The sequence below is a fragment of the Haliaeetus leucocephalus genome, unplaced genomic scaffold (assembly GCF_000737465.1).
Source record: "Haliaeetus leucocephalus isolate CR32 unplaced genomic scaffold, Haliaeetus_leucocephalus-4.0 Scaffold933, whole genome shotgun sequence".
Lineage (NCBI taxonomy): Eukaryota > Metazoa > Chordata > Aves > Accipitriformes > Accipitridae > Haliaeetus > Haliaeetus leucocephalus.
The window spans coordinates 367,395-377,499 of NW_010973369.1; the positions used below are offsets into that span (position 1 = coordinate 367,395).

Here is a 10,105-nt window from a genome sequence, read left to right on the forward strand (position 1 = left end):
TTGTTTTCACGAGCCCCCCCCCCCCCCCCCCTTCTTTCTTTTGCTGTTGCTCTGAAAAAATCTGGTGGAAAATTGACCCTCGGCCCCTCCTATTTCTCCCCATTTGAAAACCATGGAGACAGTCCTGATCCAGCAGTCTTCAGACAGAGACAGTTTCAGCTGAGGGCAGCTGTTTTTTTCTGTCACTCAGGTAGAAAAAGGTACATAGCAGGGGAACAACTGAAAAGACCTGCCAATAAAAAAAAAAAAAAAAAAGCTGTTGTGCTCTTTCGTACTTGTTTAGGGCTCATTACTGCAAGTTTCCCTATCTGGCAGTCTTGCTCCCTGGAAAGATCATTATAAATGCATGTGCACAAGCAGCTCCTCAGCAGTTTCCTAAGCATGAGAATAGCAGATTTTTTCATTGATTCACTCCAATGAGATAGTTTTGTGGAGTAACTAAAAGTAGGAACATAGAGGAGGAAAGGCTTTTTTCTTAAGCTTGATAACTGCATGTAAAAAAACCAGATCAGTTAACCAGAATATGGACACAATTATTTGAACGTATCAAATGTCGCTTTATAATTTTAAGGGTTTAATTATACATTTCAGTGTTATATTAATACTTTTTGTTGGCTATTTTACAGCCATGTGCCTGTCATGTGTGCCATCAGGTTTTTTTTAATGCCTACTTAACTAAGTTCTGTGCGAGGGGATAGATAGAAATAAGTAATTGTTAAGCTATTTAGCTGCTGACGAGATGGCTCATGTTTGCAGCCTAGGGCACAAAAAATTTCAGATTGCGATAAATGACAAAGGGTCAATGGATTTTTGGAAGCTGAATGATCAAATTTGATTTAACAGCTTCAGGAATGTTTGTATGAAAAAAGTTGATGGAAGGGGGAAAGGTCCTGATTTGAAACAAAACTGCACCTCCTTTGCATTTCTCTGTGTGATTAATGAGTCTATTTTTATAAAGACAGTTTTTTAGTGTTCCCTCAGGATCTCATCAGGACTATTGCTGGGTTGGAAAAAATACCAGTTTCAGGAGGCCTAGTTATTTATTTATTATTTCTTGGTAGGCCTCCCAAAATGTGGTAGTTTAGGTGAGAAAGACAATACTAATGTAACACAAGCTGACTTTATAGGACTCAAAACGTTTGCAAAAAACATGGGGCCATGGAAATTGCTGTTTTCGAGTTGGAACCACTCCTCACAACCCACATATTGGAAAATTTTGTGAACATCAAAAGTTTAAAAATAAATTTTTTTTACTGCTTCTGATTTAAGGCACTAACAGATTGTGAAGTTGCTTTTTTTTTCTGAGTGTTGTCTAGAACAACAGCTTACTTCTTGCTATATTTGAAAAGTCTTTCAATTCCATCTATTTAATCACAGATTTCTTCTGAGATGCAACTAAGACACTGCAGACTGTTTCTTTCTGGTAAATTATCCCAGCTCTTCACTGATTGCAGCCACTTACTTGCTTGGTTTAAAATACTGTGCTCTTGTGTTTGTCCTGAATATCTGTCATGACCAATTTCCTAGGAATTGCCTGTTGCTAGCAGTATTTTAAGTAGGCTGGTTTTATTTATTTTTTTTCTTTCCTCCATTAAAAACTGTTTTCTCCATTTTTGTACTGGGGTTTTACCTTTCCAGTATTACAGCTTCAGTTCTCCTCTTCCATAGTGAAACTGAACAATGAACAGACCACGGTCATGCAGTTTAAAGAAGGATTTGACACAAATATGAACGGTAAGACTCCGAGGGGACAAAAAGCACATAACTGTGTGCTTTATGTATGTAGGTAATCTATTAAACTGAGTGAAGTTATTCAAACACTTAAAAGTGACTGTGGACTTGCATGTTTTCCTGATTCAAGGTCTTATTTTTTGCAGAGAGAGAAGTCTAAAGTAGTTTTACTTAAGACATAATGCAACATTTCCAGATTTACATGGAGATGATTAGAGATAGAGAATAAAATTTGGCCAAAAATCAGATTTTCATAGAAGATGTATATAACCATAATATCACTGTGCAAATACAATGCAAAGGAGTATTACTACTGCAGTAAACTGATAGCACTAATGTAGACTTTCAGCTTTTAAATTAAAACCACCAGAGTGAAAAAGGACTGTTCTCTTTTTGCTTCAAACTGAATAACTTTATAAACCAAAGAAAACCTTCTGCATCCAAGATGTCTCTTTTTGCAACAAAATTTGAAGAAATGTGTTTTCCATTCTCTGCCCTGGTACTCTCAAATGAAAATTTCTAAGTGCCTTCAAAGAAGTAGTAATCAAGAATTTAATATTTACATCGTTACAGAATAGAAGAGGTAACTAAGCCGCACATTTGTAACACTCTTTTAATGTTCTTTACTAAGATATGTGCTGCTGTAGTATGGCAGGAATAGTGAAAAGATGTGATCAGGAACTAACTTTTTAATGTGAAACCAGCCATTTGTGGCCAAGCCTCTGTGCTTTGCAAGCCAGCAGAAATGTACAAGGACTCAGCCAGGTGATACACAGATAGTTAGTTATTTGTTAAGCATATGTATAATGACATGACTTGTACTGTGGAAGATTGGGATACTTGGAGCAATTTTACATGCCTAGGCCATTTTGCTTGTAATCCTTTGAACAGCTAACTTAAAGGCAGTTTCCCCATTTGATTTGAAATGTGTGTAGATAACCTTACCTAAATTTTGTGACATCAATTTAAGTAACTAAATCCAGCTTGAATGTTGCTCACCTGTTGTTACAGACAAATGTAGCAAAGACCAAAAAGTTTTCAGAAACTATCATGTTTGGTGTTAATATATAAGCAAATTATATCACAGACCATCTGGGGATTTCTGTTCCTACTAGAGGAAATGCCCAGTGCTTAGCCTCTGCTTTTCCAAAAAGCATCCAGAGCATTAGCTTGGATCCTGGAATGGTTAGGGATTACCCACCAACAGAGTTCCCGCACAAAGGAAAGATGTGTCGAGCAACCAGAAATGTGGGCAAAAAAATGTGTCTTCTGTGAGCTACCTGAATGTGCTTGAGATGCTTGAGAAAGAGTGTTTGAGGGACCAAATGGTGACGAACACGATGAGCAAAAATAATTGTGTGGTGCTCTGAGTAGCTTCTCAGAGTAGCTCTGAGAAGAAACCTAGAACACTGGGAGGAAGACAGGCTTGCATGAACATAAAATATTTCTGAGGCTCTTGGAAGGACAGATGTTTTTCCCTTGTTGTTCTCTGCTTGTGTTGCTTCACTTTTGTTGGGTGATGAACATGAAGCAGTAGAACTGGTTGAATTTTAGAAGGCTGGAATGTTCTCAGTTGTGAAAATTGACATTTATCACATGAAAAGCTTTAACAGCAACCAAATTTTCCAACTGAAAGAATTTCAATTCCAAAACTTTATGTGCTGATATCTGCAGGGGAATTTACGGCATCAGCAATTTCCTTTATTTCGAAAATGCTGTTCTTATTCCATTTTAAATGTTCAAATTCAGAATGTTCTGATTTTATCTTTTTTTCCATTTGAAATAAAAAAATAACTTAGTCAAAATTTTTCCCATGAAGGAAAATGTATTTTTCAGACACTGCTGTTATCTGAATTAGGGCCAAATTCTGATCTTAGCTTCTATTCAAGCCTTGAGGCGCTGAATTCACATCTTATGACATTGTAGACATTTATGGGACGCAATTAATTTTCTCATTTAAAAAAGAAAGAAATCCCAGGGATTTGTTCTGTGCTGCTTTGAAACAAAACTCAGCTGTCACTCTGGAGAATGGTTTAGGTCAGACATGATGCAGGAATCCTGGTTTGCATTCACAGTACCAGCCATTGTAGCCTTGTAAAAAATTTGGGATGTGTGCATTTGTCTTTCTCTTCTCTGATCTCAGTCAGTGTTTCATTTTCTCCCTGTTTGGCTCATTATATTTTCTATTGTTGTAAGTTTACAAAAAAATAAATGTATTTTGCCTTTCCTTCCCCCCCCTTGTTTCTTCATTCTTTCAATAGCTGGCACATCTTGGCTTTTCTTCCTCTTCTTCTGTACTGTCTCATGCACATACTCTTCTATAACATTTGTTTTTCCACACTTCTTTTTCTATCTGTTTCCCTCAGCTCTCTTTAATACATTTTCAGGCTCTCTTTTCTGTCTTTCATTTAACCACCTTTTTTTTTTTTTTATTATCCATGCTTTTTGCTCTGTCAACTCCCCCCATTTTGTCATCCTTTCCGTCTTTTCATAACTTCTTCTGGCTGCCTTACCATACCCTTCATCACTGGTTGTTATCCCCAACATGTACTGCTGTATGACACCCTGACTCTTTTGTGCTTACCTCCTACCTGTACCTGGTACCCTCCTCATGTGCACATCTTTCTGCAGATGTTATTAGTCACATTAGGGCTGGGATGAGACAAGACGAGTTTTTCTCCTGTTCCCATAAGGATCTGGATATGCATGCGGTCTGTTTGCTGTTCATATGAGGATCAGTGTGCGTCCATTATCTGCAAAGTCCATTGAATAGCCTGTGGATAGCTACAGATTGTATTTTTTAACTGCCTCATACTATCTTATAATAGGATTTGATGTCTTTCATGAGCATATGAGACCAGACTCCTCTTGGCAATGTTTCTCTGATTTTGAAGTTATGTTTCTGTGACAGACAGCAGCCTGATCCATCCTTGTTTTGCGGCATTTATATGGCACAAGAATGTAACACTTCTCATTTATTTATTTTTTCTCAGTTGCAAATGCTTTTATTGGGAAACCATTGCTATTCTGAAAATCTTTGCAACTTGGCTTAAGGCGTTTTTTCTAATATATGAATAAGAAAGTTAGAAGCCCAGCTTAAATAAAAGTTGCTGTTATTTACAAGACTGTCACCTGTTTATAGTAGGAAGAAAGTTCTCTGCTTCTGTGACATGATAATATCGGCAGGTGATCTAAACATATTTGCTGGAAGGACAATCTGAAAGACCAGTTACAGAATTCACATGAACATGCTGCTCACTTCTAAGAGGAGAAATAACATGTGTCTTCGGACAGCAATACAGTGTAAGGATGGGAAACCCTGTCTGAGCAAAATCAAATTTCTGCATTTCCATACTTCAAGACTCTTATAGGCTTTCTGAATCAATTCAAGTCACTGACATGTCTAATCAGACATTTTCTGATTAGAAACCTTTATATTTTTCAGATATAGTGTGACCTGGGAGCGCATATATGAAATAACTGGCAAACTAACAAAAATATTTTAATAGAAAGAAGATTAGAGTGGAAATTTGCAGCTTATATACCTAATATTTTTAAAAGGGAATAGATTATTACAGGCAAATAAATCCTTATCTGAACATGACAAAATGGATAAAAATAATTAAAAATAGAGTAATGAGGAGTCTGAAATTTCATGATAAGATGAGGTTTGAACAATACAATCAGCCATGAAAGAGTTCCTTTGCAGAAGCATTACAATCTCTCAGTGAGGTTTCTCATTCTCTTAAATAAGAGGTCCTGATCCCTCCTGAAAACAAATCACTTGGTTAAACAGATTATATCTGATCTAGTTTTTGCTTTTGTATGGGAATAGATGTAACAAAAATCTCAGAAATGCCACTTCATGTACACCTGGCTTTGCAAAAATCAGTGGAAGGCAGTTTAAGATCATTATTATTTCAGTGGTACATCTCTTGCTGCTAGTTCTGTGGAGTTGCACTGCTATAAAATTAGAGATTTTTCTGTAATAAGTAATGGAGAAGATGGGTATATTTGGAGAACTTTCGGAGAAACCTTAGCATTTGAAGAAGTGGCATGTGAATGATGCAAGTGAAATCTATCTGATTTACGCTTTTGAGTAAAATATTGTGAATAGTTGCATTACATTTTGGTAAAATAATGCTACATCAGTTCAGAAGAATGTCTTACCTTTAGGCTTGAGAGGTCTGCTAGTTAATGGTTTATCCTCAAATCTGAGAAGTCAAAGAATGCTATTTCAGTGGAAGCAGTCAAAAGGAGTAAAAACCTACACATGACTGCAGGTTAGTACTAGATTTACTGCTGTGTTTACGCAACATAAAAAACTGGTGCCCGCCCGCCTCCCCCCTGCCCCCGATATGCTATGGTCATTGTTACCACAGGTTCTCTCATTCCTCTTCATTGCTAGGAAATTCATAACATGGATTGTCTTTCACTCTCATGATGAGCTAGTCTTTCAGCCATATTTCACCTTATTGCTTTACCTGTTGCCCTAATTTTCAGAACATTGTGGCCAATGTGAGATACGATTTTGCTTTGCAGTTTACATGCTTTATTTCTCAGCGAAGAGAAATATAGAGAATATATTAATCATAGAAATACTGAATATGTCAAAGCTTTTGGGTTGGAAAAATACTAGGCAAAGTATTGATTGAAAAACTTAAAAAAATCAATCCAAACCATCTTTCATTATATTTATTTAATAATGGCAACCAGCCGTGAACAGTTAATCTTAACTTTTTTTTTTTTCTTTCATACTTAATCAGAAAGGGCTTTAACTGAAGGCTAAATATTTCAAATTTGTGTTATAAACTTATCTGGCTTGCTCCTGCTTTCTTAGAAATAAGTGGTAAAACTTTAGAGGATGTGTCCTTAGTTAAAACTTTCTTCACTTGCCTGAATAAAGACAGCAAGAGCAAAACAGGTAGAGCAGAGCTTGAGGAGTAATACAGGGAAGAAAGAGGCAATAGTGACATAAACTTAAAGGTGGCAGACATACGTTAATTACTGCCACTAAAATTTTCCAAATATGCTGCTTGTCACATCTGTTTCAGCTCTGATCACGTCTGTGGTAGGTTTTCAGGACTTTAAATTGTAAATGTTTTTAGGGAAGGGATTTTCATTACTCTTTGAAGTACCTGCTGTATTCCTGACCACTGCAAAACTAATACATGGTGCATCACTATGCCTGAAAATATCAAATATATGCATGGCATTCATATATTCTATATACATAAAATGAGGTTTGGGAAGCGCTTCAATATTTTACATTAAATTCTTATATTTGCATATTAAATTACAAGCTCTAATGACAGTTGTGACCATCCCATGAAAGGAAAAATAGTATTTTAGTTAAATAGCTAATTTACATTCTACATTCATAGCTTAGTTTACTCAGGTTACAGTCGTAACATTTTTCACACCTTAGTGATTTACTGCACTTTGAGGGATGTGTCTAAGCATTAAAAGAGGTTCTGCTGTTGGTATCTTGGAACCTCCTAAGTGAATTTTAATTGTTCTACTACATCTACTTTCTAATTAAACATAGAAAAGGATTTTAAGTACCCTGTAATATTCAATTAATGTTCCCATATTTCTGTTGCAACAACATTTTGTATCAGATATTTCTCAGTTGTGATACTGTATGTTTTCAGATAAATCAGTATATTTTTTTGTTGCAAAGACATTTGAAAGGGAGGGAAAAAATCCCTCACAAAACCAGCATTACAGTAAATTTTTCTTCCTTTTTTTTTTTCTTTTTTTCCTTTCTACCATTTTAAACTTAAAACTACCGGGAGTGAAGACTGTTGATCTAATTGCCGTACAAAAAGCTATCTGAGCTTGCATCCTCCTTCAAAAAATGGGGTGAACGTTCTTGGAAACTTGCTAGAATTAATCTTAAAGCATAAAACTTCTTTAACATTTGTGTGAGAGCCACAAAACTGCACGCACATGAAATCAAGCACCCCATTTAAAGACCTATTCATTAAATTCTTCAAATATTCAGAACTCCCACCCTCTTATTTTCTGTACAAGAAAGGCAATGGATATCTGATCCTTGTTAATACAATCAGTGTGTTTACAGGTTTCAGATTTTTACGCACATCATAAAAACATCTTGTATACATCTGAACATATACAATGTATAATGTTTATAAATAAGACTTGCTGGTACTGGAAGAGGGCAACAAAAATTTTTGGAAAAGGCTTAAAAAAACCCTGATCTAACATTCAATGAAATCACTCCTGAAACAGAAAACAAGATGTAACTCTCCACAATGAAGAAACTACTTATTTTTTGCCTATAATAAAAAGAATTTGAGACCAGTACGAGACAAAACTCTAATAGCAGAAAAATTATGTTTCATATGAAAAGATATTTATAAGTCTTAACTGTCCAATTTCTAAAGGCAAACTGATAATTTAAAAAGCAGAAAGAAAACACTATCTTTCCCATAAAGGAGAGCTGCAGAAATTAATAATTTCATTTAACTAAAACTTGTTGTCTCCTTTTTTAATATATTCATTTTTTATTTCACAAAAACTGATGAGTAGTTATTACCCTTCGTGTTTCAACTGACCAGTGATATTATTTTTAAATTAAATGATATATGTCTATTTATGCATACCTACAAGCAGAGTATTTAAACCATAGATTTCTCTGGCCCCTGAATTTTCATTTTAGCTTGCTAAACAAATCCATATCACACCTACAGTTCTTGCTGGAGGTATATCTTCCTAAATTATTTTGTTGTAATTTAGAAAAACAGTAAAAAAAAAAAAATTTATGAATAATTTATGAATAACAGCAAAACATCCACTTAAATAACAAATAATTTACTCACCCCAGGCATGTAGCTGAGGTGAATGTACTTCCAGCCAGATTTGAAAGTCATAGCTGAAGTGCTGTACGTTGACTGGCAGTTCTGGCTTTTCTCATTGCAAGGAATTTCCCTGCAAGTCAAGTGAAGCTAATCCTGCTAAATCCTTTGATTTATCGAGCTTCCTAGGTAACTCATGTTTTAAGGCCTTTCTATAGATTAATTTTTCTTAAAAATAAACCACCAAAGAAAATGAGGTAACTGTAAAAACTGCTGTTGCATTAAGGCATCCTGACATTGTAGTATCAGCCTAAGGGCAGCAAGGAACAGCAGGATATGCTCAATAAATTTTGTTTAGCTGCATCAGAAATGAATGTCCACGCATTTACCACATACCTTTCTTATAGGCCTTCCGCTGTCTGTATTTTTAACATTCTGGTTCTGCTTCCTTTTCATATAAATCAGAAGTTAACCTTCAGTCAGTGAATTAAAGATGTAAAAGGTCTTGCTTATATTGAATATCCAAGACACATTGGCAGGGGAGGTACTTCGAAATGGTTATAATTTTTTTCCTCCCTATCCAATGCAATGTCAAATGGGACTACTGCTGTCAGTTCATGTGGTCCTTTGTACTTACACAATAGAAGTTTATACATCAAGTATGTAAAACAGGAGACCCAGTGTGCTGTTCTAGAGGAGCAAGCAACTGATAATTTAGTTCTACAATGTACATGTTTATACAGCTGTGACCTATTGGTTACTTGTTTAGTGCCTTTGGAATTGGCAGCTATTAAAAGTTGAAAGCAAAGGCCTAAAGACTGTATTTGGTATTGTCTTGATAGCAGGTTATTTCTACAGGGCCATCATGGAGGGAAGTCTACTGGTTTGGTACCTTCCTTTTTGGAGGCATGAAGGAGAAGAATGTTTGGTCTAATGGGGTTTCCAGGTTTTCTAAAAAAACAAACACCCTGCAAAAATTAGGTATCACCAACCAGGTATTTTGCCCCCTCCAGGGGCATGAGTTCTCATGGCCTCCAGAGCCAGAGTCCTCTTTTCACCTCAGTAATGATGGGCAACAGCACTGGAATGTTTGAGCATCCAATGCTAAAATCAAGACACTGAGTGCTGGGTATCTGTCAAATTTGTGAGGGATTGAAAAAGCTCAATGAACTTTGGGGGACTGTAGAGAAGGCAAATGCCTCTTACCAGCTCCTTTGCTGGGTTCCCTTGCCAGGAGGTTCTGATTTAGCCCCAGGGCTCTTCCATCAAGGATCAAGTTGGCTTGTAGTACAATGTGCAGCTGAGGACTTAGGGCTGCTTCTCTTTTCTCCCCTTCTGCAGTTGGAAACCTCTTCCTTCCCCAGCAGAAGAGCATTTCCTTCTCTCCCACTCCCAGGACACTCACTGATCCCATATGTGCTGCAGCTCTGCTCTGGCAACTTGCTCAGGAAATGGAGGAACACCAATGGCTAGGGGAAGAGGAGGGAGAGTGCAGCTGGCCTCCAGCTCCTCTTCTTTTTCCACTGCTAAAGTAGAGAAGGACCACACTGTCA

The 10,105-nt window shown here is 36.5% G+C and overlaps 1 protein-coding gene across 1 annotated transcript in view; it reads right to left on the bottom strand.

Annotated features, from left to right (window-relative positions):
* The window catches only part of ASIP (agouti signaling protein), a 35,953-nt gene extending 26,915 nt beyond the window's left edge, over window positions 1–9,038 (bottom strand). The window contains exon 1 of the mRNA XM_010584047.1: window positions 8,949–9,038. The gene's annotated coding sequence lies outside the window, so the exon portion shown is untranslated. The remainder of the gene's footprint in view (window positions 1–8,948) is intronic.
* Window positions 9,039–10,105: the final 1,067 nt, after the last annotated feature.